Source organism: Triturus cristatus, chromosome 3_1, assembly GCF_964204655.1.
Source record: "Triturus cristatus chromosome 3_1, aTriCri1.1, whole genome shotgun sequence".
In the NCBI taxonomy this organism is placed as follows: Eukaryota; Metazoa; Chordata; class Amphibia; order Caudata; family Salamandridae; genus Triturus; species Triturus cristatus.
In genome coordinates, this window is record NC_140583.1 from 881946250 (window position 1) to 881972464 (window position 26215).

General features: G+C 42.1%; 1 protein-coding gene across 1 annotated transcript in view; it reads right to left on the reverse strand.

Moving 5' to 3' along the window:
• Positions 1-26215, reverse strand: part of B3GALT1 (beta-1,3-galactosyltransferase 1) — a 1403455-nt gene that overhangs the window by 272336 nt on the left and 1104904 nt on the right. Inside the window, exon 8 of the mRNA XM_085645381.1 lies at positions 4330-4422. The gene's annotated coding sequence lies outside the window, so the exon portion shown is untranslated. The remainder of the gene's footprint in view (positions 1-4329; positions 4423-26215) is intronic.

Sequence of the window (26215 nt, forward strand, 5' to 3'; positions counted from 1 at the left end):
CGCGGCATCCAAGCGGGGTGGGCTCCCGTAATTTAAATACGCAAAAGCGGGGTGGGCACCTGTGTTTCTGAATAATCCATAAGCGGGGTGGGCTCCCGCTCGATACATAAAGAATGAGGGGTGGGCTCCCGCCTCAGCCGCATCACGGGGAATCCCTCACGCCGGGATTCCCTCTATCTCCATGTGCAGCACCGCGCTGCAACAGCCCACGCTCTCCTCTCCCTTCAAAATCAAGCGCTCACAAGGCGCTAGAAGCAGGCAGAGGTCCTGCAGCACAAAGAATCAGTCCTTAGAGATGAAAAGGTCAATGCAGGGCCCAGGGAGGCAAGCCCTCATGGTAGCTCCCCCTGGGCCCCAGCAGCAGCACGACCGGCATTGTGGAGGGAAGGCACAGCCCTATTCAGGTCCCAGGTGCAACTCCTCTTACCCATCTACATGTAGATCTCTCTATTCAGCTCTGTGCTGACTCACCCTCACTCAAATGTTTGGTTTCCAGCCCCTTGTGCTCCACTATTCAGGTTTTTAAGTTGGAGACAGACAACCACAACACTTTACATGATTTCATTAACAAAGGTATGTCTTTGTCATCTGAATGAAAGATCGGCCAATGTAATAAAATATCCATGCAAAAGCACCATAACAGGCATTGTATTGAATACATTAATAACCACACCATGTTTGCCTATCATATATCTGTTAGCATGTGACATGGACATGCACAACTGAAGGTCTGCAACTGTAGATGTTCACGTGTTGAACAGCAGAAAACCATTTATCGCTGTGCAATTTTTTATTTTTTTCATTTTGTCATTTGAAAAAAATATGAATCACTGTGACATGATTTATTTCCTGACAAGTATCTCCTATTACTTTTCGTTGATATGAATGCATCTCCCACCATCTCCTTTATTGTCGGCACAGACGAATGTTCTTTACATTGATTGTGCCCGTGGAAGAATGATTTGTGGTCTCGCGTTACTTTTCCCTACATTCGATGCGTGACGTGGGTGAGAGCACTAACAAATCACTCTTAAAGCAGTAAAAAAACCAATGTTCCTGAAGCAAAACCAAATGTATCCTCGAGCAGTGAACAGTCCCCTGCCTCGAGCTATTCGCAATATCGTCCCACAATATGCTTTGCAGGACCTAACATATAAATACAAAAACTGAATTGCCTGGATTTACCGGTAATATTCATTATTCCATTGAACAATGACAAAGGTGATAAAGTGAAGTTCACGGCAAATTCGCAGGCGTCCACAAATATTTCTCAGTGACAGTAATGGCAAACGTCTGACTTTTTAGAAGTCTGCATTTTTGTAGAACGGGACAATTTATCACCCAAGAGTGGAAATAATGGAATGGCACACGCTGACCATGGATCTCTGGAGCCATTTTACATCAAAGGGGCTTGGGGCGAAGGAGGGGCAGGTTTCTTGTAAATAGGCGTTTGCACCATGTTTTTAAAAAGCTAGATATATTTGAAAACTGCAACACTTACACGACCAGCATGATAACTCGAAATTGTTCTGTACTGAAAAGTCAATTCACAATCGTATCACCTCCCTCAGATGTAAAAATAAGTCTGCACATTAAAATGAAAATTTCATTTCTTATTACCCCTGGCAAGGTTCTAATTTCTCAACTAAGGCAATTCCAGTTCAATGAATAAGCTAAATATGTCTTAATAGTGTTTTGCAAATGTTACACTCTTATGAAAATCCCACGGGATTCCTGGCATAAGGGTTTTATAAATCCTGGTGCTTTGCAACATTACCCTTCCCGTACCCTATAACAACAAACCTTAAAAGAAAGACAGCAAAACCTGGAGACAAAAAAAAATGAAAATGCAAATCAATTAAAACAAGCCAAGAATCAGTCAATCTGCCCTTTCACACTTAAAATGTTCAGATGTCCATCAAGAAGACATCTTAGCAGGATACATTTTTTTATACATGTCAGTGAAGTGTGTGTAAACCTTGTCCACTTTCTTTTTCTTTGCTGTTTGTTTCTCGATTCATCAACCGTTACTAGATACAATATATTTATGTATGTGTAAATCCAGATTTATTAAAATAAACTTTTCAGAGTCATTCGTGCACGTTTTCTGCTTTGGGCCACAGTAATAAGAGGACATAGTTCGAAATTGCCCTTTTGCACCAAACAGATAGGGCCTGATGATTAATAAGGACGCAAATTATCCTTCCTATGTAAATTTATTTACATAAACTGATCTTAATACTTCTGGCTCTATTTAGAGTTTTGCAGATGGCATACACCGCAAACACAAGGAGATGATGGATTGAGCGCTGAAACTCTTCAGATACTCACCCCCAGTCACAGATCTGGGTTGAATTCCCCATCGTTCTTTTGCTCACTTCGCCACCTCAGTTCAGACCCAGCTATATGCAAATCAGCGTTGACCCCGTGCCTCATGGGAACAGTCCAGCCTGAACTGCCAAGATGGGATACACCGTCAAAACATGGTAGCTATCCCGCCTGCCATATGGCAAGGGCTAAAGACTATAACAGCAGACAAGATATCTGTCTCGTTTGTGATAGAAAAACCCTTCCCCCAAAAAGTAAATAAGGCCCATAGTCTATTACTGTGATTACTACCAGGGTATAGGCCAATAAGTCCTCATTGCGAGTTTGGCAGATAGGGGGCATTGATATGATATATGAAAAGATGTCGACGTTTGTTGATAAATGCAAAAACAACAGTTGATGGCCAGAATGCAGAACATTGTCATACATTCACCCCAGTACAGAGATCTGGGCCTAAATCCATTGTTTTTTTGCTCACTATGCCGCTCCTGTTTGAACCCAGCCATATGCAAATCAGTCTTGACCCTGTGCCTCATGGAAACAGTCCAGCCCAAACTTCCAAGCCAGGGCCTCCCTGGACTAGAAACAAGCATCCTAGGACTGGTTTCAGTGTTTCACACCTCTTCAGCCAGGACAGCTTGATTCCAGTGGCATGGAGAGCAAGGGACCCACGTCTGGGCATACCCTTCCCACTCGGGGTGACAAATGCAAAAACAACAGTTAATGGACAGAATGCAGAACATTGTCATACATTCACCCCAGTACAGAGATATGGGCCTAAATCCATTGTTTTTTTGCTCACCATGCCGTTCCAGTTTGGACCCAGCCATATGCAAATCAGTGCCTCATGGGAACAGTCCAGCCCGAACTGCCAAGCCAGGTCCTCCCTGGACTAGAAACAAGCATCCTAGGACCGGTTTCGGGGTTTCACCCCTCTTCAGCCAGGATAGCTTGATTCCAGTGGCATGGAGAGCATGATTTGCATATGGCCATGTCTGAACTGGGGTGGTGGAGTGAGCTGAAGAATGATGATGGATTGGACCCAGATCGGTTGACTGGGGGTGAGTGTTTGATTTGCTCAAGCGCTCCATCCATCATACCCTTTGGTATCGCTTTGTTCGCCCTAAGTTGGCAGGGTATGCCCAGACGTGGGTCCCTTGCTCACTTTGCCACTGGATTCAAGCTAGCCTGACTGATGAGGGTTATGAACCTGAAACCGGTCCCAGGATGCTTGTTTCCGGTCCAGGGAAGACATGGCTTGGCTGTTTGGGCTGGACTGTTCCCATGAGGCACAGGGCCAGACTGATTTGCATATGACCATGTCTGAACTGGGGTGGTGGAGTGAGCTAAAGAATGATGATGGATTGGACCCAGATTGGTTGACTGGGGGTGAGTGTTTGATTTGCTTAAGCGCTCCATCCATCATTCCCTTTGGTATCGCGACATTTTGTTGACTGTCATCAATATGGTCAGTGATGTCGCAGTTGAAGTGGTAATAAATATCATTATAACATTTGCATATAGTAAATCCTTTTACTCATTGGTACCCATTGATTTGTTTTTTTTGCTATAGCCTTTACTTGTCGTTCATGGACGGCCATTAAAAGGAGGTAATTTGAGATGATTTTGTAAGTTTTCAATTTCTTCGAACAATTACTTTTTATTATGATTTTTGTGAGTTCATGTGGAAACTAATCTTTATGGCAAAGCCCCTGCTACTCAAAATGGTGCCTCTGTGACCATATCCAGTACTCTCATTTTACTGCATCTGGAATAAAAGCTGCTCACAATGATACTCTTAAATAATTGAAATAATTAAACATAAACAGAGCACAAATGTACATCATTAGTACTTCAGCAACCCGGTGTTCCACAACTAACTAGCACCCATAAACAGAAGAGTCCTATGTAACACATGTGTAAATACAGATTTCAAACAAAAAGCTGTAGGTGTAGATGCATCTGCAGGCTTTGCCATCGTCTATAAAAGAATTCCCCAACCTTTTAGGTGGTGTTCCATACACTTATGGTCTTAATCTTCCGTCATCTGATTTCATTTTCAATGGCTTAAATTGTTTCTCCTTTTGATGGCAGCTGTAAATAAAACAGGAGAATAGAAAGATCAATGGAAGCTTTCATACACATTCTAAATAGTAATATAATTGTTAAGATACACCTTGTGCCAAGTAGACAAAACAGATAAAAATAGTGTTATAAGATGAAAAGTCAAAATTGAATTTTTAGGATCAATTGTGACAAGAATCATGACAGAATCTGTGCAAAAGAACACGGATCTAAAATTAATTTTCAAGTGTCTGTGTTTGAGATAGGCATCTTTTTGTTCTGTGATTAAATCTTACTGTAGAGTCTAAAAGGTATTTGGGTAGGATTAGACAAACATATTGTAGAACAGCGAACATAATCAAGGAATCTTTTTATTTCCAGAGAGGAAGATGAATTGTGTGACATAAGAGCGATTTAATGTAATGAGAGAGAGCAGAGCTCGCACTTAAAGGGACATATCTCATGCAATTGATTCCCAACCTCTCATTCAACAGTGTTGTGATCTCCTCCTTGGAGTACAGGTTTGCAGAGCAGTTGAGTGAGGTAGAAATCCCTGCAATATTACACCACCCTTTTGCTGGTATAAAGCTTAGCAGTTTTGCAGTGTCCAAAGTAGCCTCTCCCCAACCTCAAAGGCCGTGAGAATGTGATGGGGTTCTGAAAATGTCTGCAAAGAGGTCCTTCAAAGCTAGGCCAAAAGTGGCCCCCATTAGCAAATTAGATAGCTAAAAAAAGGCCCATGTTTGCAAATTGTGACAGTTTTAAACTTGTAAAGACACACTGCATGCATGTTTTGCAAGATATGGAAGACTGGATGAATTGTTACAATATCAGGGATGTCAACAGCAAAATAACCCCACATACCATAAAAATAGGCCCAAAATAGCCCAAAGACCTGCCCACACACTGACAGACCAGCTCTTTGAACCCAGCTTGCCACAAGGACAGTCTCACTCTCTCAGTCCCCTCTTTTTCAAGTGAATCCCGGGAGTGTTGTTTTATAATACCAAAGTTGACTCACCTTGGTGTTATAAACAGCTGAACAGCCTGTTTTATCACACCATCAGAAGGAGAGGCATTTGTGGGGTAATTCCACTCTGCCTAGTTTTACTTCTTGGTCAGAAATGTAGACAACCCAGTCAATTGAGCTGTAACCAGTGTGTAATAAGACATTTAAGGTCAAATGAATAAAGCCCCTTTGTCGTTGCAAAACCTGCATTTTGTGAAATCACAAGGGTTTGCAAGTGCAACAGGGTTTTGTACAGTGTTCAAAATCCTCTTCGCATGTCTGGAAAGCATTTTAGACTTGCACAAGGGCATCTGCCAACCTTTCCACATTGCAAAGAGGAGAGACATCGCCATCTTATTTACAAGTCACAAAGAAGGATGTATAAATAGTTTGTGACCGCAATTGTGGTTGTAAACCATTGATCAGTTATGGACTCATGACATTAGGGAATGGACATGACATATGAATAGACATGACATGACAGGGAATGGACATGACATATGAAGGATGAATACATATATGTTTGAACAATCAGCAATGATGGACCAACATGTCTAAAATCACTGGGAGTTTTTTAGATTGAAATGAGTCCGTGAGATCAAAGAAAGAGATGAATAACATAAGCAATATTTGAAATTCAAATATGACCACTTGTAAAGACAATGCACACTGGCTAATCAGGAGCTGTGTTCTGCAAAAATCACCACTTTTCCCAAACTGTAGTTACTTTGTCACCCCTTAGTGGGTGTGCTTGCTCACAACTCTATGCATAATATATAGAAGCAGTGGCCCTCCCACAGAAAGATTATGCAGTAGTTACGTATATATGTTAGAAAGTAACCTAATTGCAACTAGAGAAGGAAACAAAGATCACACAAATGTACTGTAATAAAAGACATTATTGATTCAAAACCTGTGGTATAGTGAGGAATGGTGCAATGATAAAGTGCTCAGTGGGGAGGAAAGAGAATTTTCTTTCCAAATGTCACACTCGACCCCAAAAAGGAGAATACATATGGCCCATATAAGGAGGGGGCCCCAATCAATAACTGTTAATAATTTCTTGGAGACCATATAGAAAGTCATGCCAGGCACTAGTATAATTGTGATCTGTTAACTCTGTAGTAATAACCACAGGGTCATCACCAGGACAGAAAATCAGTTATTGCATCTGAAGGTCAAGTTAAAAGATTTAAAAAAAATTGACTTAGTATGCTATATCAAAAAAATGCTCTCTGCCGATAGTTGGTGAGAAACATGCAGGAAAGTTTGAGTAAATCCTGATATTAGATTGTTTAGAGCTGTCTTGAAAAGAATAAGGTGGGAATAGGTTACTTGTTCTGAATTTTGATATGATACATTGACCTTCTTTATCAGACAATTTGTGCCACATACAAGGTTATTTGTAAGGGACAGTGCACATTTTATTGAGAAAAATGAAGATTAACCCTTTGAACTTGACAACGGAACTCTAGTCACATTGGACTTCAAACATCTTTACACTAACGTTCCTCAGGAAGTTGTGCAGCTCATCACACCTCAGCCCACATTTTGCATTCCTCTTCCATTTTTCTGACCTCGTTTTGATTGCTTTAGGACTCTGTGCACTTTACAACTGCCAACCAGTGCTAAAGTGATCTCTCCCCTAAACATGTTAATATTGGCTCATCCCCAATTGGCATATTTAAGTTACTTATGAGTCCCTAGCAAAATGTGCTATATGTGCCCAGGCCCTGTAAATTAAATGCTACTAGTGGGCCAGCAGCACTCATTGTGCCACCCACTTAGGTAGCCCTCTAACCCTGGTTCAGGCCATCCATTGCAGAAGGGTGGGCGCAAGATCCCAGGTATGTACCCCATGATGCTGTGAGCAACATGCTGGCTTTCAGACACCAGGTGGCTAAGTTATGAAAGCAACCTTCCAGTAACCTTGAAGCCAGTCAGGAAGTCTTGAAGGAGTGGCAAGACAAATATTTTACCACTGTTAAGTTTAGACCTGGTCAGAGAGTGTGGGTGATGGAGCCAGTAGAGCCCAAGGCCCTCCACGGTCACTGGAATGGCACCATGAGTTGATTGATAGAAAGGGTAAGGCCAACTACCTGGTGGATTTCAACGCCTTAGGCATTCCCACAGGGTACTGCATGCAAATCACCACAAATCCCACTTTGAGAGGTCTGAGCTCACCATGCTGTTGGTGACAGATGGAGAAGAGGGAAGTGAACCTCTCCCTGACCTCTTGGTTTCCAAGGAAATGGAGGGCTCTGTGGAAGAAGTAATCCTTTCCTCCAATTTAACTCCTGGACATCTGATAGACTGCCACAAAGTGTTGGGACAGTACTTTTCTCTGTTCTCCCTTAACGCTGGGACTGTCCATCTGTACCCATGATGTGGACACAGGGGGCATCCTTCCTGTTTAAAATAATTCTTATAGGTTGTAAGATAATATGCCCCCCAAAATCCAGACTGAGATCAGAGCATTCTTGGGCCTCAATGGGTACTATAGGAGTTTTGTCAGGGGATATAGCACCATTGTTGTCCCTTGACTGAGCTGTCTTTAAAGAAGCAGCCCAGGAATTGGATTTGGACAAAGGCATGTCAAACTACATTTTACTCTCTTAAGCAGGCCATGTGCACAGTTCTATCGTGGTCAGCTTGAACTTTGATTTTGCCCCAAGTGCGACTTAAAGTAACCTTTTAAGCGCTACTTGCTTCTAAGTGCTTTACTGCATTTTGTCTTTTAAAATGTAATATCTCAACTTGAATACATTGGAAGTCTGTCATTTTAGTCTTGTTTTGTTTATAATATAATAATCTATTTTTATAAACCTGTCCGGAGTCTTTTGGCCGTCTATTCATTGTGTTACTGTGTATGTGTGTGCTGCACCAATACTTTACACATTACCTTTTTAAATAAGCTTGACTGCTCTGTGCCAAGCTATCAGAGGGTGAGCACAGGTTGTATTTTTGTGGGTATCTAGCTTACCCTGACTAGAGTGGCGATTCCTGCCTGGCTTGGGTGCATACATCAGCCAACCAAGACTTTTTTATGAATAAAAGTATTTGAACCTTAGTAATGTGTTTTTTATTTCAGTCAAAAGCAATACATTGAATGTAACATAATATGTTGCCAAGGTTTCATGATTTATTGAAGAGTTTTTTCCTAAACAGTCTTTTCTCCCTTTACATGTTACAGTGCTGGACAACAGTTTTATTTGACTTTGTTTTACAAGGGTCCTGCTGTCATGTTTACAACAATGATTTATCAGTGAAAGTTTGGAATCGAAAATAGATACAGTGTTTCACCATTATGATTTGCTCATAACATTATCCAAAGTAAATGCATATCTATGATATACAACACTTTAATTAATAGCTGTGAAACTTATTGGTGTTTAAGCGCGCCTACTACAAAACTTCAAAAACTCTGATTGTAGAACAGATTGGTTAAATGGTCCTTAAAAAATACATAATGCCTGGTTGGGTGATCCACCAGTATGCTTTTGGCACCCAGTTCTTCCAGGGGGTGTTATGATCCTCCGACATTCACTACCTCTTATTATCTCTCCACAATAACCAGTTCAGCATGTAAACCATGTGCCATAAATGGCCTGCACAATAGACACATTTTTTCCACTAGATGGCAGGATCCTAAAAATACATACCTTACTCTCAGATATGAATTTTAAAGGCCTCCCACTCTCCCTCACATGCTGCACTCTCTTCTTAAAAATTCCAGATTACAAAGAAGTCTTATACTGGTGGCCAATGGAACTTCATAAAATCAAACCATTTTCACCCCCTTTTTTATTACAACTTTTAGGGTTCTTTGAATAAATGACATTAATAGCATGAATATGTTCTAAATTCTATTCTCATCTATGTCCATGATTAAGCTATTTTCTTAGTAACAGAAAATCTGACCAGATCACTCATATGTTCAAACATCTGCTCTAGCTCCCTCTACCAGCATGCATTAAGTTCAAACTTTTACCTTCAGCTTTATCTATGAAGCCATTGAAACCTCTAAATAGCACCATCTGCAAGCATCCTCAGAATGACAGAGATCTATCTGTAGTCTTCACTTCATTGAATTAGGTCCCTCAGCGAAAGGATTCTCAAACCGGGGTTCATCTCTTCTGCACTCAAATTCTGGAATTACTTTCATCCCAGAGCAAACACTCCCCACCTTCATCTATTTCTAGACTGACATAATGATGTTGTTGTTACAATAACCAAATGTAAATAAAATGTTTAAATCCTGCATATTTCCCACTACCTGGTATGCTATTAGACATAGGCCCTGATTACGAGTTGTCAAGAATTTGGTGTGGGGATGCAGGGGCCTGGAATCTTCAAATATGACTGCTGTCCTTGAACCAAATTCTAACTATTCCAAGTGCCAAATTTGCAAAGAAGTCATGGAATGCAGCGCAGCAGAAAAAAAATGCTGTGTTGTATTGCATGACAGGGAGGGAGCAGGTGAGTGCCATATTTACAGAGATATTGCTCTCTCCTCCGCTCTCCCTGGCATTGATTTTAGCGGTTGTGCACCAGGCAACATTAGCCCCATAGTACTGGAGTGTGTGCAACGGCGGCCGCTCTATAAGAGCGGAGGATCGTCGCCACCACTTGCAAATAAAACAAAAATTAAACAGGTTTTAATCCCGTTTTATTATAGTTTTATTTTAATCACCTGGACCTGCCCCTAGGGCTCTGATGAGTATTGTGGGCGGGTCCAGGGGATGATACTGCTGGTGGGGGAGTGGTGGGCACTCCTTTCACTGCGCATGAGGGTTGGCCGGCCGCCTCGGGCCGGCTAAACTCTCATTCGTAGTGAAGCTCTCTCCAGCCCCAGCTGCGAGAGAGCAGACACAGGCTCCTAGTCTGCCTGGAAGGGCAACTTGCCAGCACTCAGGCAAATCCCAAATCTGTTTACATGCAGCATCAGGATTGGCTGCAGTGCAGTCTGGGAGCCTGTGCCCAGAGGAAGAGCACAATGCGGCAGGTGGAGGCATTGTTCACATACATTATGTATTTATTTATTCATTTGTATCCCGAAACACCCCCTCCCCACCTCCCTTCACCCTCCTCCGGCCCAGTCCGCCCGACACTTTGGCAGGGGGCGTGTGTCTACTGAGTGTGTATCCTTCCAGTACAAAATACTATGTGTATACAAACTTTAAAACTTACTCTTCTTTGCATATGTGCTCCACAGTACAGCATGCATGCACACTTGTAAAAGAAAGGAGAAATAAAAACATTTCTTCTTTTAACGACGCCTATCAAATGGTGTTAACTTTTGGCACTACACACTCTACCTTTGTTGTAGAAAGGGTTTTGCACCAAAAGGCATGGGCGGTTGCATGGAAACGCCCATGTACCACCCATGTAACGCCCCCTTTGCGCTAAGTAATGCAAAGCAGTGCATCACATTACTTTCCATTACTTAGAGGTTACTTTCCAGAGCAAAACAAGTTTTGCACTGGAAAGTAAAATAGGAAAAGAACATTTTTGTGTTAGTTAACGTCACTTTTGTGATGCTCACCCAGTGCAAAATGTTGGTAAATAGACCTCCAAGTGTTTTTCAAAGAATGGGGAATAACTGCACCAGGTCCTTTGCCATTCATATTTCCCCATTCGTGGGAGAAAAATGCTGACATTTTCTGCTGTTCCTAGCAGGTGGAAAGCTTTAGTGGTAATGCTGCGGGAGGGACCCTGGAGGCTTTTGTTTGTTCTGGGGGAGCATTGTCTGCTTCTGCTCCCCTGATGTTGTGGCTGGGGTCAGGCACAGCCGAGCTGCGCTGTTGCCCGCAGTTCACAGCCTCTCCAGCAGCAAAGTGAGGCCTGATGTCTCTTGGCCCAGAATTATCAGGACCAGATTTTTCAGTACCAATATTTCTGGGCCAGTAGACATTTGTGTAATTAGCAGGTGGTAGAATTCGATCCGCACTCATATTCAGGGCCAAAGGGGACTGGAAAGGCTTCATCTATTGTCAGTGTTTAAAGTTCTACTACCAGCGTATCCATGTGGTTCTGAACAACTATTTTACCAGATTTAATGACTTTCCACCTTATAAAACCGTAATTGGAAAAAGCCCTGTTCGCCACTACAATTAATTATCTAGTACTTTGCTTTTGAGCTTGTATACTGTACTTAATTTCTATTTCAGTCATCAATGGCATAAAAATAACTAGATAAAGCACAATTCTTGACCGACCATGACCATTGGCCGGACCTCTAAACAAAAAAACTTTGCCTTAAGGCATATTCCTCTTTGTGTGTGTGCTGTAGAATACAGCAAACATGCACAGAAGAAAACATGAGGAGAAATTAAACGCAGTGTTGCCTTACTTTAGATTACAATCACGATTTGCATTGGATTGTAAATCCCACCAGCACACTCTGCTTGGAGCTTGTGTTAAAAAATGTACTGCAAACCCGAAGCAAAGAGTCTGTAAATCTTGGCACTAACATGAAAGGGTGGACATGTAAATACATTTGAAATCATTAATAAATTTCGCCTTTGAGGTACAATAGCAAAGGAAGGACCTATATGAAAGCAGTGTTTTATTTTCCCATTGTGTGTCACCAGCAGTTCTCGAATCCAAGTGAAAAAGGTAGGTTTTTTTTCCAGTCCTTACTAAAGCCTATAAACAGCTTTGCAAATGTGTATATTTTGCAGAGATGTTTGCTTGCGGACATCCAGGAGAGGCATGCGAACTTTGATACAAGTATCCCATAAATCCTCTTGTAGGGCTGCAGAAAAAAGGTTATGCTTCACAGAAAACAGTTTCATCTTATTCCGAAGTTGGCGGTATGGATGAGTGGAAAAAACACCTGGTGTGTAAATATTAAAAGAAATTCTGCACCCAAATATTACTTGTACACTAAAAGTTGGGGAATAATGTATGCAAATGTATTGCTGGGATCAATTTTGCACTCACTTCAGATACGGTCTACTCTGTAGGGTTATTTTTCTCTATGATGCCAGTTAAAAGGTGATTGAGCAGAGATAAATTCAGCATATATTTAAGGGCATGAAAGAATGTTGCAAATATGCCAAAAAAAACATGGACCAGGATTTAAAATTCGCTTTCGTGAGTTTATTAGTGTGAAAATAGTTTAGTTACATGGTCAAAAAACTTCCCGCAGTCGAAGGAAGTCTGGCAACTTTAGCAACCTGAATGAAAGTTGAAAATTGGGAATTTTAAAAACACTTAAACAGGGTGAACTGGCACATAAAGCTCCATTCCCTACTATAAAGTAGAACATTTGAGCTTATTCTAAGAATGTATGGAGGTATATATTTTCACACTGGTTCCCACGTGTATTTCTCCATTTTTGACCATAAATGAAAAGCTCGTGGTGAAAAGTTATGGACCTCTTGTGTTACACAGGTCCTTCCAATCCTGATGGGACTTATAACTCCTGTACTAGTCCCATTCACTTAAACAGGGCCTTCATAACGAGGCCCCTAGGGCAATCAGCAACAAGTAATATATATGCACCGGCTTTTAAAATAACTCAGCAATGACGCATGCAGGTTATACAGGCAGCCTGTGCGCAAATCAACCGTAAAAAGCACAAGCCATTTGCAAACTAAATTTGCAGACCTTCCGCCTTCCATGCATTAATTGGCTCGGTCTGGAAAAGAAGTGTCTTTCACCGTTGCAATTTGATGCAAACGCATCTATTACCAGCTCCCCATAACATGTAACGAATGGGAATGTTATGCCTTTAAGGCTCTTCCGCTCAATATGACTCAGATGATATATGCCCATTTTTTTCTAGGACAGACTTGAAGATGACACAGACAAATGTACATCAGACAGACCTGCGTTGCTTGCACATGAATGAAGATAATTCTGCCCCTGCAGTGTCTACTGATATATAATTGTGTACCTTGATAGTCCATTTAAATTTAAATTCAATGGTGCTGTAAATGAAACTCCAAACACCTCAGTATAAAACATGTTAATAACTTGATCCAAATTGTTTGACAGATGTGAGTATCCAATAATTTGATTATAGAAATGCTTCACAAAGTGAAGAACCTGGAGATTTAACAGTGCAGGGACTCAATTCACCAAGGTGCCAGGGATAGCGGAAGGGACATCACACCTCCTTTGACCTTTATGACATCATAGGAAGTGGCATCATTATGACTTTTGGCCCTGAATATTCCCAGGAAATTATGGTGTAAAAGTACATTTTCAAGTAGAATTATGTCACAAATTTCCTAAAAAGCCATATGGTCTGAAAAGGCACTTATTAAATATTCTTTCACGGTGTGTCAGGCCAACAGAGCCTGACACTCTCAAGAAGTTGACTCCACTTATTCCCAAATATGCTATATGTCCCTCTATACGTCAAAAATTGCCTCCATTTTGGCAACATCTGTATTTTGTAACTGATGCCCCTCACATCATATTCGAACGGGCGCCTTCCTTAGACCAAATTTTACATAAAATATGCTTGTGCCAGAATTTTGCATTAGTGCTGTTCATATACCATGGTCAATCCTTATGTCAAACATTACCACTAGTAAGTCATTGCCAGAATTTTGTCATAGGTGCCCCCCCCCCCCCCCCCATATGCCACAATTGTTTCTCCATAAGCTAGGAATTAGCACTGGCCATTACTAGCATCTTGCCATGGGTTCCCCCTATACCAAGAATTTCCTCCAGCATACCAGCTACATAATTTTCTCCTCACAGTCGTAATATGGCAAGTATTACTCTAGTATGTTAGTGGCAACATTCTGACATGCTAAGATGTGTTTCAGGAGTGCTAGTTTAAGTATTTTGCCATGAATTACTCTATAAACCAAGAACTACCTTCAGGACACCAGAGCTAACTGCAGACTTGCAACCATAACACTGAAAGCATTGTACCACAAGCATAACAACCACATTCCTCTCATACTTACATTCACTCAATCACACACATTTTTTCGCACTTGCACTTGCTTATTCCCAATCACTCTCTTGCACTCACTCTTACTCTCATTCCCTCATTCACATTCGATTTTACTTGGACTCACTCATAAATTATCCCCCACATTCACTTTCACTCATTCTTTCTCACTCAGTCTCACTTTTTGTCACTCTTACTCACTTATTCTCAATTTGTTGCACTTACACTCACTCTTTCACACCCATACTTACACTCAATTGCACTCAGAATTACTCTCGTTCATTTTCACTCAATCTTAGTCACATTCATTTTTATTAACATTCCTTCACACTCTCTAACACTCCACTCATTTGTATTCATTCTCGTTCACTCAACCTAATTCAATTAATTGCCTCACTTACTTGGTCTCACTCAAACTCATTTAATGAAACTCAGTATCACTCGTTCTCGCTCAATACCTATCACTCACTCTTTTTCACTCACTTCCACACTAACTCCCACATTGCACCCTCACCCACACACATTGGCACAATATGCATTTCAAACATTTTTTTCATCATTAGTATACTACAAAATGGGCAGAAAACACAATGGGGTAGAGCAGCGATGCCCATAAGGGCATTCGCCTCTTAGTTCTTGGCACCGATTTTTAATACTTCAGAGGCCAGGGGTTGCAAAAGCAAGGCCAGACGTCGCAAAGGACAAGGCAGGAGTCACATCTACCACCCCTGACAACCCCTAATTCTTTTCCCCAACTTTCAGCTTTTCTCTTTCTCTTATTTCCTCTTGGAGTCATTACCTCTCTCACACACATATATACAGGGCTTTAAGTGGGCCGGGTCTGTCCGGGTCTGAGCACCGGCAGTTTTTTTTTGGCGCCCTCGAAACGGGTCTCTATCGGGCTCTATTTTCGTGGCTACTAAAGGTAGTCCATTCTTTATTTTTTTTTTATTCGGACCCGTTTTGAGGGCCCCAAAAACAACTGCCGGTGCTCAGACTGGTAACCTGACCCCGTCTCCCTTCGCCATCCTCCACTTTGCTGAACTAACTTGCTCAGTGGTCACGGCCTGACGTCCACGGCACGACGGCATGACGTCATGCCAGGTGAACTTTGTTGGAGGAAGGGAAATCCTTTAAGAGAGCCATTTTCTCTCGGGATTTCCCTTCTCTTCTGTTTTTCGTGCGGGAGAGCAACGTCGTGGTGGTGCCAGCGCGGCCGCGGGACAAATCCAGGACCAGGAGCATGAGAAGTTGTGTGGCTTAGTCCAGCTGTGTAGCGTGGGTTACCAGCCCCTGGGGCAAGGCAAGTATCCTTCCACTTTTATTTTAAAACTGTGCCCTTGTACTGCACACTGTTATTACTGGTTCCAGGAAATGTATAGTTTAGCCGCCCCCTTCTCCAGCTCTGGCAATGAACCTCAATCATGCTGGACAGTAGCAGGAACACCCCGCTATTCACATATAGAGAGCGGTGTCTGTGCACCTCAAACCTAAACCGCAGCTCGACTTGGTACTTCGGCCTCATGGGTGGGACAGACAGGGCGAGGGGTGGGTGGAGAGTATTCAGTTGCACTTGCGGCGAGGACCGCGCCATCTAAAGAACTAAAATAAATATACATCTTATGAGGGCTTGGGAGGGGGGGGGCACTACGCCACTGGTCTCTTACGTAGAGGTACAAAAATATTCAAGCAACCGCAAATCGGGGCCTATTTGCCCATTCTCTCCTCGGCCCCTCTTCGTGGCCAACTCCTCGCGTCTGCATCAGTTGCATAGCCGGAGACAACACGGCTCAGGGGCGAGGAGAATACAAAGGGACGTGCACAGAGCGGGCTTGTTGGTGGGGTGCTGGGGTAGAAGAAGATATCTGCGAGGGGAGAAACGAACGCAGGGAGTGGTGAGGGAAATCGAGCATGCAGACAACTGAGGGGCAGAGGTTACACGCGGGGCTCGTAGGTGGACAATAGGGGTTCAACCAGCGATCTGTAAGAGAAGAGAGGTTCGGGCAGGACCGCGAGAGGAAGAGGTGGGGACAGAGTTCAGTGAGAGAACACAGAGCACTCGGGGGGGGGAGGAGGGGGGGGAGACACACAAGGTAACAATGGCGTAACACATTATGGTGGTGGCTCTCTGCAGATGGGATGCGGGCCACTTTAACTCACTGCTAGTTAATTATCAGGAGGCATTAGACTGAATTGCCCCCACCCATCCTCGCAATACCCCTCTGCAGTACGCCTCGAGAAGTACATTTTCATCATGCAAGAGAAATAGTTGCACTGAGGGGTCCTGGAAAAACAGAACCTAATTTCTGTAAGGAACCCACCCAGTGCATCCCCAAAAAACGTGTTGAATTCTGGTCTACTGCCCATACCAATGGCTGGCTCCTAATAGTAACTTGAACATACTCCATGTGCCATATTGGGCCTACAGCCTCAGCAGGGGTTGTACCGAAGATTCCTTGGTTTATTGTATTGCAACATTTATGTAGGCTTACTATCCCTATGTGGGGCGCTGAAGTGCTTGTCTACATGAACAGTATGCTACACCATGTATGGTTTTGGGGTACCTCAAAAAGGTGAGACGTCAAATGTGGGTAACTACAGCCCCTACTGAGGCAGGTAGGGCCACCAGGCTCGTTTTGAGAGACTCCGAACTTGGAGTCCCATTCGGAAAGCTGCCCGACTGAATCCAGCGCCTTGAGGTTACTGTCTGCACACAAGCCAGTGAGTCTGAGAAGGTGCTTACAAGCCATAGTGTCACTTTTTGGAGCGCACATCAGATCTGGCTCAAAATATCTGCCAATAGTAAGGCTGGGGCCGAGAGTGGGGACAAAGATTGCGAAAGGCGTCACCGGGTGTGCACATGCACCTGAGGATGTACGCGGGCCTGGGAGTGCGTGGCTGAAGGAACGCGCCTTAGAGAGAGTGACGCCGTACAACCAGGGCTTTAAGTGGGCCGGGTCTGTCCGGGTCTGAGCACCGGCATGAGTCAGGACATTTTAGCCGTCTATGTTTTTTTTCTTCTTGACCTTTTCTACATTTTCCTAATCTGGCATTTTCTGTTTTACATTGGCTAAAATATGTTTCATATGATGATGTATAGAAACATTTGCATTTGCAAGGTACTGTGACATGTTTGGTGCCGTTAGTTTACATCAAAAGTACATTTTCTTTTTTTTTAAAACCTTTATATTGTCAGAACGAAAGTTCAAAACAAGCATTTGCAATGCATTAGGTCTCGCATTTACTAGAGTTTGAGCCATTGGCACTGTAGATTACAATGCCTTTTATTAATGTGTTGGTTTTTGAAACAAATATATAAAAAGCATTGTCATTTACAATGCCAATAGCGAGGTAGGAAGAGAGCAGTGCCTACGGGTACTCTTTATTCCATGCAGTGACGCAGTATGATGGTAGTGCCTCTGGATATTATTTATTCCATGCAGTGTTGCAGTAGTCTATTCTTGCTTTGTGGGTTTGTTCTGTGGGTTTAGTATTGTATGGGTTCTGGGGTAGCGTGCTACTCGCCGAAAAAGCAATTCAACACCTCGGGGGTAGCAAGTGCTATATAAATGCATACCTTTTCCCTATTCTATCCCTCCACTACCCTTCTCAATCCAAATGAGTAACACATCCACCGCTCAAATTACTTTCATATATCACTATACTAATTTGCCACTAATCCTTTATGGATTTCATAGTAGCATGCTACTCGCCGAACAAGCGATGCAACCCCTCATCAGGGGTAGTAAGTGTTACATAAATCAAAATACTATACATCGGGCCTTAGCAGGGAGTATGTGTGTGAGAGAACTGTGCAGGCAGTGTGTACTGGTATCCCATGTGTGAGGCAGTGAACAAGTCCAGTGTATGCAAATCACGAAGGAGTAAGTAGACTGGAGTAGAGTACATACAGATGTACCAGTGCCATCTTAAAGACTTTTGGAGACCCAGGGAAGACGTATTTTGGGATCTCCAGATCAGGAAAACCTATAAATATTCTTTACATGTTTTTTAAAGTGTTTGGTATTTTTATGGGTTATACTTAATAAATATACCTTTTTGCCTATTTTATTATCCTTTGCTGGATGCGACTTCATGATTTTCTTAAGCACACAGTGCTAGTTATTTTGATTTAGACCACGCCCCTACTCGGATAGGCCACGCCCCTTCAAGACATTAACCACACCCCTTTTAGAGCACCCCCAGTTTTTTTCCCACTTAAAGCACTGCATATATATATATATATCTCATTCTCTCTGCCTCTCTCTCACACCAGTCACTATTACTTACACCTGACTCCTACTATTCTGCACTCTCTTTGAACTTTCTGTCTCGCCTTTCTGTTACCTATCACCTCTTTCTCAGAGATATCTCTTTATCAACAGTCCACTCCATGCTATCTCTCTCCAGGCTATATCATTGTTACACCTGTCTCTCCTACTATTGTTTAATTCTTAGTTAAGTCTTTCTCATTTTTCTGCCTGTCACATCTCACCGCCTCTCTACTCACTTTTTTGTTTCTCACTTATTTTTCACCTGTCTGCCGGTGTGTCCTTCTTCATCTCCTCTAGTCTCTGTTCTGCTCCTGGTTGTCTATTAACTCTTCCATTTTGCTCACCTCTTCTTTATTTCCCTCTCACTTGACAATGACAAGGGACCAAGAGAGACGTTTAGAAGCCTTCCTTGCTGGACACTCTCAACTTGCAATGATAAATGAATTATGTTGCTCATTGTTATTTTAGATTTGAGCACACCACCTTTGCAACAAGCTGCAAAGTCTGCTCAGGACACAGCCCCTAGTTCATGAATGGTGGAAACATGTTGTTCCATTGAAGTGTGAGTTTCATGGCTGAGTTTCGTTATATCTGCCAAATGTCTGTTTGCTTCAGGATGAGAGAGTTTAAAAAAACCTCACAAGAGCACTGTTACATTTTGCAGTTTGGGATGGACTGTTCCGAATGGAGCAGGGTCCAACCTGACTTTGCATATGACTGGTTCCAAACTGAGAAGGCATGATGAGCGAAAAATAATGGGTTGGGATGTGGCTCAAGCAATTGCCAGTGGCTGAGATTAATTTAAGCATTCCACCCATCACCTTGCTGTATTTTTTCTTCCTGACACTGCTCTAGTGATCTCTTAGGACAGATGTCACAATTCCTGTGCCAGGGGTCGCAAGGAGGACGCCAGGGGTCACAGTTGAGACCCCTGCTGACTCCCTATGTATTGGCACTCATTATGAAGGTAAGTATACATAGATAAAGACTAGAGAAATTCGCCCATTATAGTTAGTTGAGCTAACTATAACTTGCGCGCCCGCAATGCACTGGTGATGACGTCACATATTACATCACTCATGACATGGTCAGTGACATCACTCATGACATCACTGATGACATCTAAATAAAATAAACTGCAAAACTGCTATGTAATGTAATATATTTCACAAATTACAGTGAGTTTTTAAATAATACAAAATAATTTAACATTCACAAAACAATTTTTCTCCCTTTTTTTGCTGTCATCAGCTTCCACTTAACTTCACATTTCACAGTGATGTCAGTGTAGTTTCATCATAAACAGCAGGGGAAAAAACAATCAACTAGATTGTTAAAAAAAACAAATCCCTAATTCTCACAAATATAATACAAAATCAACACAAATAACACATCCAATACCATTTCCAATCTTCACATCTTACCTTTAATTTGTACTTTCTGTTCACATTTTCCAATACGCCAAATAATGTATCAAAAATTCTGCTTTGAAATCATCCAGTATGATTTCCTTAAAGTATCTTTAAACCCTCCCACTAGGCCGAATGATGTATCTAAAATCTTTGTTTCAGAAATATCAAGTATGAGTTGGGTAATTCATAAGGCAATCTCGGTTTAATTTCCAAGTGTGTATCGTTGCAGTGATAAACTGTATAATGTCCACTTGTGGTTGTACTTCCAGCATGGAAAACAATAGCAACTGTTGCAAAAGTTCTTCCAGAAATAGCTACTGGACTAGCAACAACATTTTTAATTTTGGTTTCCACTTTTCTTCCATTTGGTCTACAGCGTTGCAGCATTATAATCAAATATTTTCTATATTTTTGTAAGCATAATGTAGATAGCATTGTTGATTTACAACGAGAACAGATCATCTCGTGATCATCTTCTTTTACTAATTTGGAAAATGGTACAGATTTGCAGTCAGGTATTGTCAAATATAGAAATCGTTCTCTGTCAACTATAGTGCTTGAAATTAATGAACAGTGTTCACATTTATGTTCCCATTTGTAACTGAGTTCAAATAAACTCTCAATCTGAATTCCTTCATCTTCTAGTACTCCAAGCATAGCCATCAGAAATTCTTGTGCATCTTGTTGTATATTAGCACTGAACGTTAAAGATCCAGTACATGTATCCAACAGTTGGCGAATCGCAGAAGCAGAATGGATCTTACTTCTATCAGTTCTCAATTCTTGAAATAAAGTATAAAGTGCCGAACATAAACTTTTTTCCTGACTTTCCATAATTTCACCATAAACACCTTCAAGATAAAATATAACGTTTAGAATAACATTACCATAGCAGTTGACACCAGAAGCATTTTCTAATTGGTATCCGACAACATCATCACTTGTTTGTATTTTCTGCCTCTTTACATCTTTTTTTTTCTCTTGAGTTTGTTTCTGCTTTTCAACCATAGTTGATTCTTCAACGTGTTTGCGTTTTGAACACACAACACGTTTCTCATAAATAGGATATTCACCTAAACCTGGAGCATAAAGCCTTCTCAAACGATTATATTCTCTTAGACAATTAACATCAGCACTAACCTTGTTCTCATCAAAATTCAATTAAATACAAACCAGACAACGTTCTGACTCGAAATAATGCAACATATACCATTCCTTCTTTAAACACAGTTCTTCCTACATTTAACAAAGCATTATCTACACTTAAACCTTGAGATTTATGAATAGTTATTGCATATGCTAAACAGAACTGTTTTCTACGAACATACAAGTCTTTTACAAGCAAAAAACGTACAGCATAACGTGCAATCTGTTTTACCTCTGTAATCTGATCAAATTTAACTTTCAAGAATTCAATTCCATTTCTATTTTGATATTTCACAAAATCAACAACTTTCCCCATTGCTCCATTCACTAAACCTTCTTCTGCATTCAGATTACGCCTCAAAATTACCCGACAGTTTAAACATACATCTACATTTTTTTATAAGCCAGCAGTTTTTGATACAGACTTTTCCAGAGAATCCAATTTAGTCTGTAGTTTTTCTGAAAGAAGAATTGTTATTCCTTGATGCTCGACTTTATCAATAGCTTCAATGTGAACTATTTCTTGATTTTCTAATTTCATAAGCTCTCTATTAAGGTGCCGATTACGATCCGGTAAAAACCGGGTACGAACCGTCGGTCGGAGCGTTTTCCCCATCCGACTCGTACCCGGTCGTAAAACTTTACAAACATGGAATTATGATTCGCACGGAAACACCATTTCCGTACGAATCGTAAAAAACACCCACCGACGAAAAAATACATACGAATGTGATCCGGGAATGCTGCGACGTGACGTCGGGACGCTTTCAGGCAGCGTTTCACGACCCAGGAATTACGATTTGAACCGACAGCAGTCCGGACGGCAATATTTTCACGGCACCCAAAAAGTGCCGGAAAAGCGAAGTACGGCGCGAATCGACCAGAGTAGGTGGCCCGGTACGCACCGTACCCCCCCCCCAGCCCCCGTACGTACGCGCCATACCCCCCCCAGCCCACGTACATACGCGCCGACCCCCCCCCAGCCCCCGTACGTACGCGCTGACCCCCCCCAGCCCCCGTATGTACACGCCGACCCCCCCCAGCCCCCGTACGTACGCGCCAAACCCCCGTGTACGTTCGAGTCGAACCCCCCCGTGTACGTTCGAGTCGAACCCCCCGTGTATGTACACCCGTGTACGTTCGAGTCGAACCCCCCGTGTATGTACACCCATGTACGTTCGAGTCGAACCCCCCGTGTACGTTCGAGTCGAACCCCCCCCGTGTACGTTCGAGTCGAACCCCCCGTGTACGTTCGAGTCGAACCCCCCGTGTACGTTTGAGTCGAACCCCCCGTGTATGTACACCCGTGTACGTTCGAGTCGAACCCCCGTGTACGTTCGAGTCGAACCCCCCCGTGTACGTTCGAGTCGAACCCCCCGTGTACGTTCAAGTCGAACCCCCCGTGTATGTACACCCGTGTACGTTCGAGTCGAACCCCCCGTGTATGTACACCCGTGTACGTTCGAGTCGTACCCCCACCCGTGTATGTACGGTGCATACCCCCAGCGCGTAGCGTAGGGCTGGGGGTACGCACCGTACATACACGGGTGGGGGTACGACTCGAACGTACACGGGTGTACATACACGGGGGGTTCGACTCGAACGTACACGGGGGGGTTCGACTCGAACGTACATGGGGGTTCGACTCGAACGTACACGGGGGGTTCGACTCGAACGTACACAGGGGGGTTCGACTCGAACGTACACGGGGGGTTCGACACGTACACGGGTGTACATACATGGGGGGTTCGACTCGAACGTACACGGGGGGTTCGACTCGAACGTACACGGGGGGTTCGACACGTACACGGGTGTACATACAGGGGGGTTCGGCACGTACGTACGGGGGCTGGGGGGGTCGGCGCGTACGTACAGGGGCTGGGGGGGGTCAGCGCGTACGTACGGGGGCTGGGGGGGTCGGCGCGTACGTACGGGGGCTGGGGGGGGGTCGGCGCGTATGCGGGCACGTCTCCATGGTTGCTATGGGAGTTCGGTGCGGACGGTGTTTTTTCCATCCGGTTGTAACCTCGGACGCACAGGATGGATCGTGATTCCTCGGTCGGACTTCACCTTTCACATTTGTACGGTAAATCGTACGAGGACGTGTCGGACACATTTTCCGACCCGAGGACGTGTGGGGAATGATTCCCAATGCGGTTCGTATGGACTTTTTACCATGCGAATCGTGATTGCCAGTTCGTACGGCACTTGTACGATTCGTACGGTAAAAAGACCGGATACGAGTCGCACGGGGAAATTTTTTACCGGATCGTAATTGGCACCTAAATGTATAACACGCTTCCACTGTAGCCATTAAGCAAACTATAGACTTTTTTCTTTCATTTTCTTGTACATTACTTCTGCTGGTGTGTTTTCATTTGTAAACAAGTTCTTTAGCAGACGACTTTGAAAAGCTTGTTTACTATGTTTGCTTAGAACACCAATTCTTACATCTTTTAGAATATTTGCATAATCTACATCTCTTGCGTGTCGCATATTCTGAGTGAGTTCTTTATATTCAAAATGTAACCAGAGATTCACATTTCCAATACTTCCCAAAGATTTATTTGTGTCTTCATGTAGAATAGTTTTAAACACTGGTTCTCCTTTCACAGGGGTTAGTTGTAGCAGATCTCCAAATACAATTAAATGTTTTCCTCCAAAGAGAATGTCGTAATCTGTTTTTAATACCTGTTGCAATCTTAAATGTACAAAAAGCAAGCATTAAGTTTGAGACCATGCTCACCTCATCAATAATTAATGGTTTCATTTTCTTCAGCACTCTTGACACTTCATGAGAAGCATCTCCAGACAACATCTGATATTGTAATTTATTATCATGCTCAACTGGTAATTTCAGTAATCTATGTAAAGTAACTCCTTTAACATTGTGTGCAGCTAATCCAGTTGGAGCTGTTACCACAGAACATAAATGTGAACCAGTAGTTTTTTGAAGATAACTGCTCAAAACTTTATTTAAAAAACGTTTACCTGTCCCAGCTTGACCACTGATGTACATCAGAAGAGGTTTAAAAGATGAACACACACATTCTTTTTTTCATGCAACAAACCATGTTCTATCTGTTCTCTCACTTGTACATGTATTTCTTTCTGTTCAACATTTAGTTGTTCTTCTAACTTTTCCAATGTAATATTCTCCTTGTGTGCTTGTTGCATTGCAATTTCAACTTCATGCATAGCAATCGCTGCTTCATTTTCCAGTATTGGTTGTCCAAGAGGATGTTGACTACTTTGACCACTACTTTGACTATCTTGAGAACTTTCATTAGCTATTTCAGCTGTAATAGTCTTTTCCTGTTCAACTTCATCATTTTTAAATATGTAGGGAAAATTGTACATGCAATGCTATCTTTACATGCATTAACAGAATCTTCGTAGCAGTCAAAGTCTCCAAGTAATTCACTTTCGCTACGCCATGGTTTAAAGAGTTGGAGAAGTGCTAAATAGTAAAATTCTCACTTATCTGGAGTTTCACAACTGAGTTTCTTGTGGTTTATAAGATTACCCTGTGCATGTTTTACTAAACAACCATGACATCCAACTACTGCATATTTTCCTTCTTTTAAATTCTGTTTAACATTTCTTTTGGAGCTGTAATGTTGAAGTACTTCATACAGACATAGCTGTTCCAGATGTCAACTCCTTTTCAGATAGTATGTGTCCAACATATTAGTTTTAAGAATGTCTATACTGTCTGGTTCATTTGCTGCTAAGTATTCAATTTCTTCTAATGATTTCAACACTCTATTCCTTGAACAGGCAAGACCTAAACTTACCCAAATGATTCCTCGTGACTTCGAATATAAACTTGAAGAGCACAAGTGGTCTGAACATTCATAGGATCCAATTTTTCGGTGGGAAAGCATTTTCAAAGTAAAGCTGGCCAATTTTGCTAAGGCATTTCCCTTGTGCAATTTCTTCCCACGTGTGTTTCAACTCTGTTTTTTCAGATTTTGCTATGTACGACGTAACATAACGTGCAACAGCAATTGGGTTATCTGCAACATACTGGATGTCCATGTTCGCATTCCACATTTTTAAAATGACTAGAATGTAGTCATTGATATACTTTGACACCTCTGTTCTTTTTAAGTTGTAGGTAATCTTTGGAGATTTCCGAGTTATTGTGTGCCTTATAGAAGACAAAAAAATAATTTACTCTCCCTTTACAAATGACTGGATGTGGAAAACCAAACCGACATTTGGTGTAAAATATTCCTTTAGACTTGTATTTTCTTCTGCAGTACTTTCCACAAAGGTGACTTTGGAAATGTAAAACTTGCTGTCTCAACCTTCTATCTCCTTCTTCTCTTGGAATCTCACATGTCACATACTGTTCGATGAAAGTCAATACTGTTTCATCAGAATCAGTTCCAAATTTAGGTGCATCCATAGTAGCATATGTATAGGAGGTGCACCTCTTGCTTGGTACTCCTTTCTCCAAAAGAAATTGGTAACTTCTCGAAGAGGTGGATTCTTTTTATTGCAGATAAAAGACATCATAGCTTGAAACCTATGATTAAAATACCTGCACACATTAACAGGATCCAATGAACACAGTTCACCAGGAGTCTTTATTTCAACATTTTTTATATTGGAATTCACTTCTCTTAGAAACTCAAGCAAATCTTCCCATGCATACTCTGCACAGCTAAGTGTGACAAACCATGTTGGTGTACCTAAGTTTTATAACATACACTTGAGTTCTTCATGACGACGATACCAATACTCATTTGTTCCACGTTGACATGCCATCAATTTGATTGACTGTGCATCTAAATTTTCATCTGTTTCTTGAACTTTGTCCACAAATTCTTTCGCAGAAAGAAGTGATTGATGAACTCCAGTTTAAAGTATGTGGTTCACTGCATACGACAGAGAAGATAGATCACTTTCAAACAAAAGGTGAAATATGTATGGAACGCACTGTCGAAATCTAGGATCTTCAGAATATAATCTTGTTGGCCAATATTCTGAAGCTGGAATCCGTACAGGTTGGTCATCAAATCGTCCACCTTCTCTAGTAGGAAACAGCTGTAGAAAA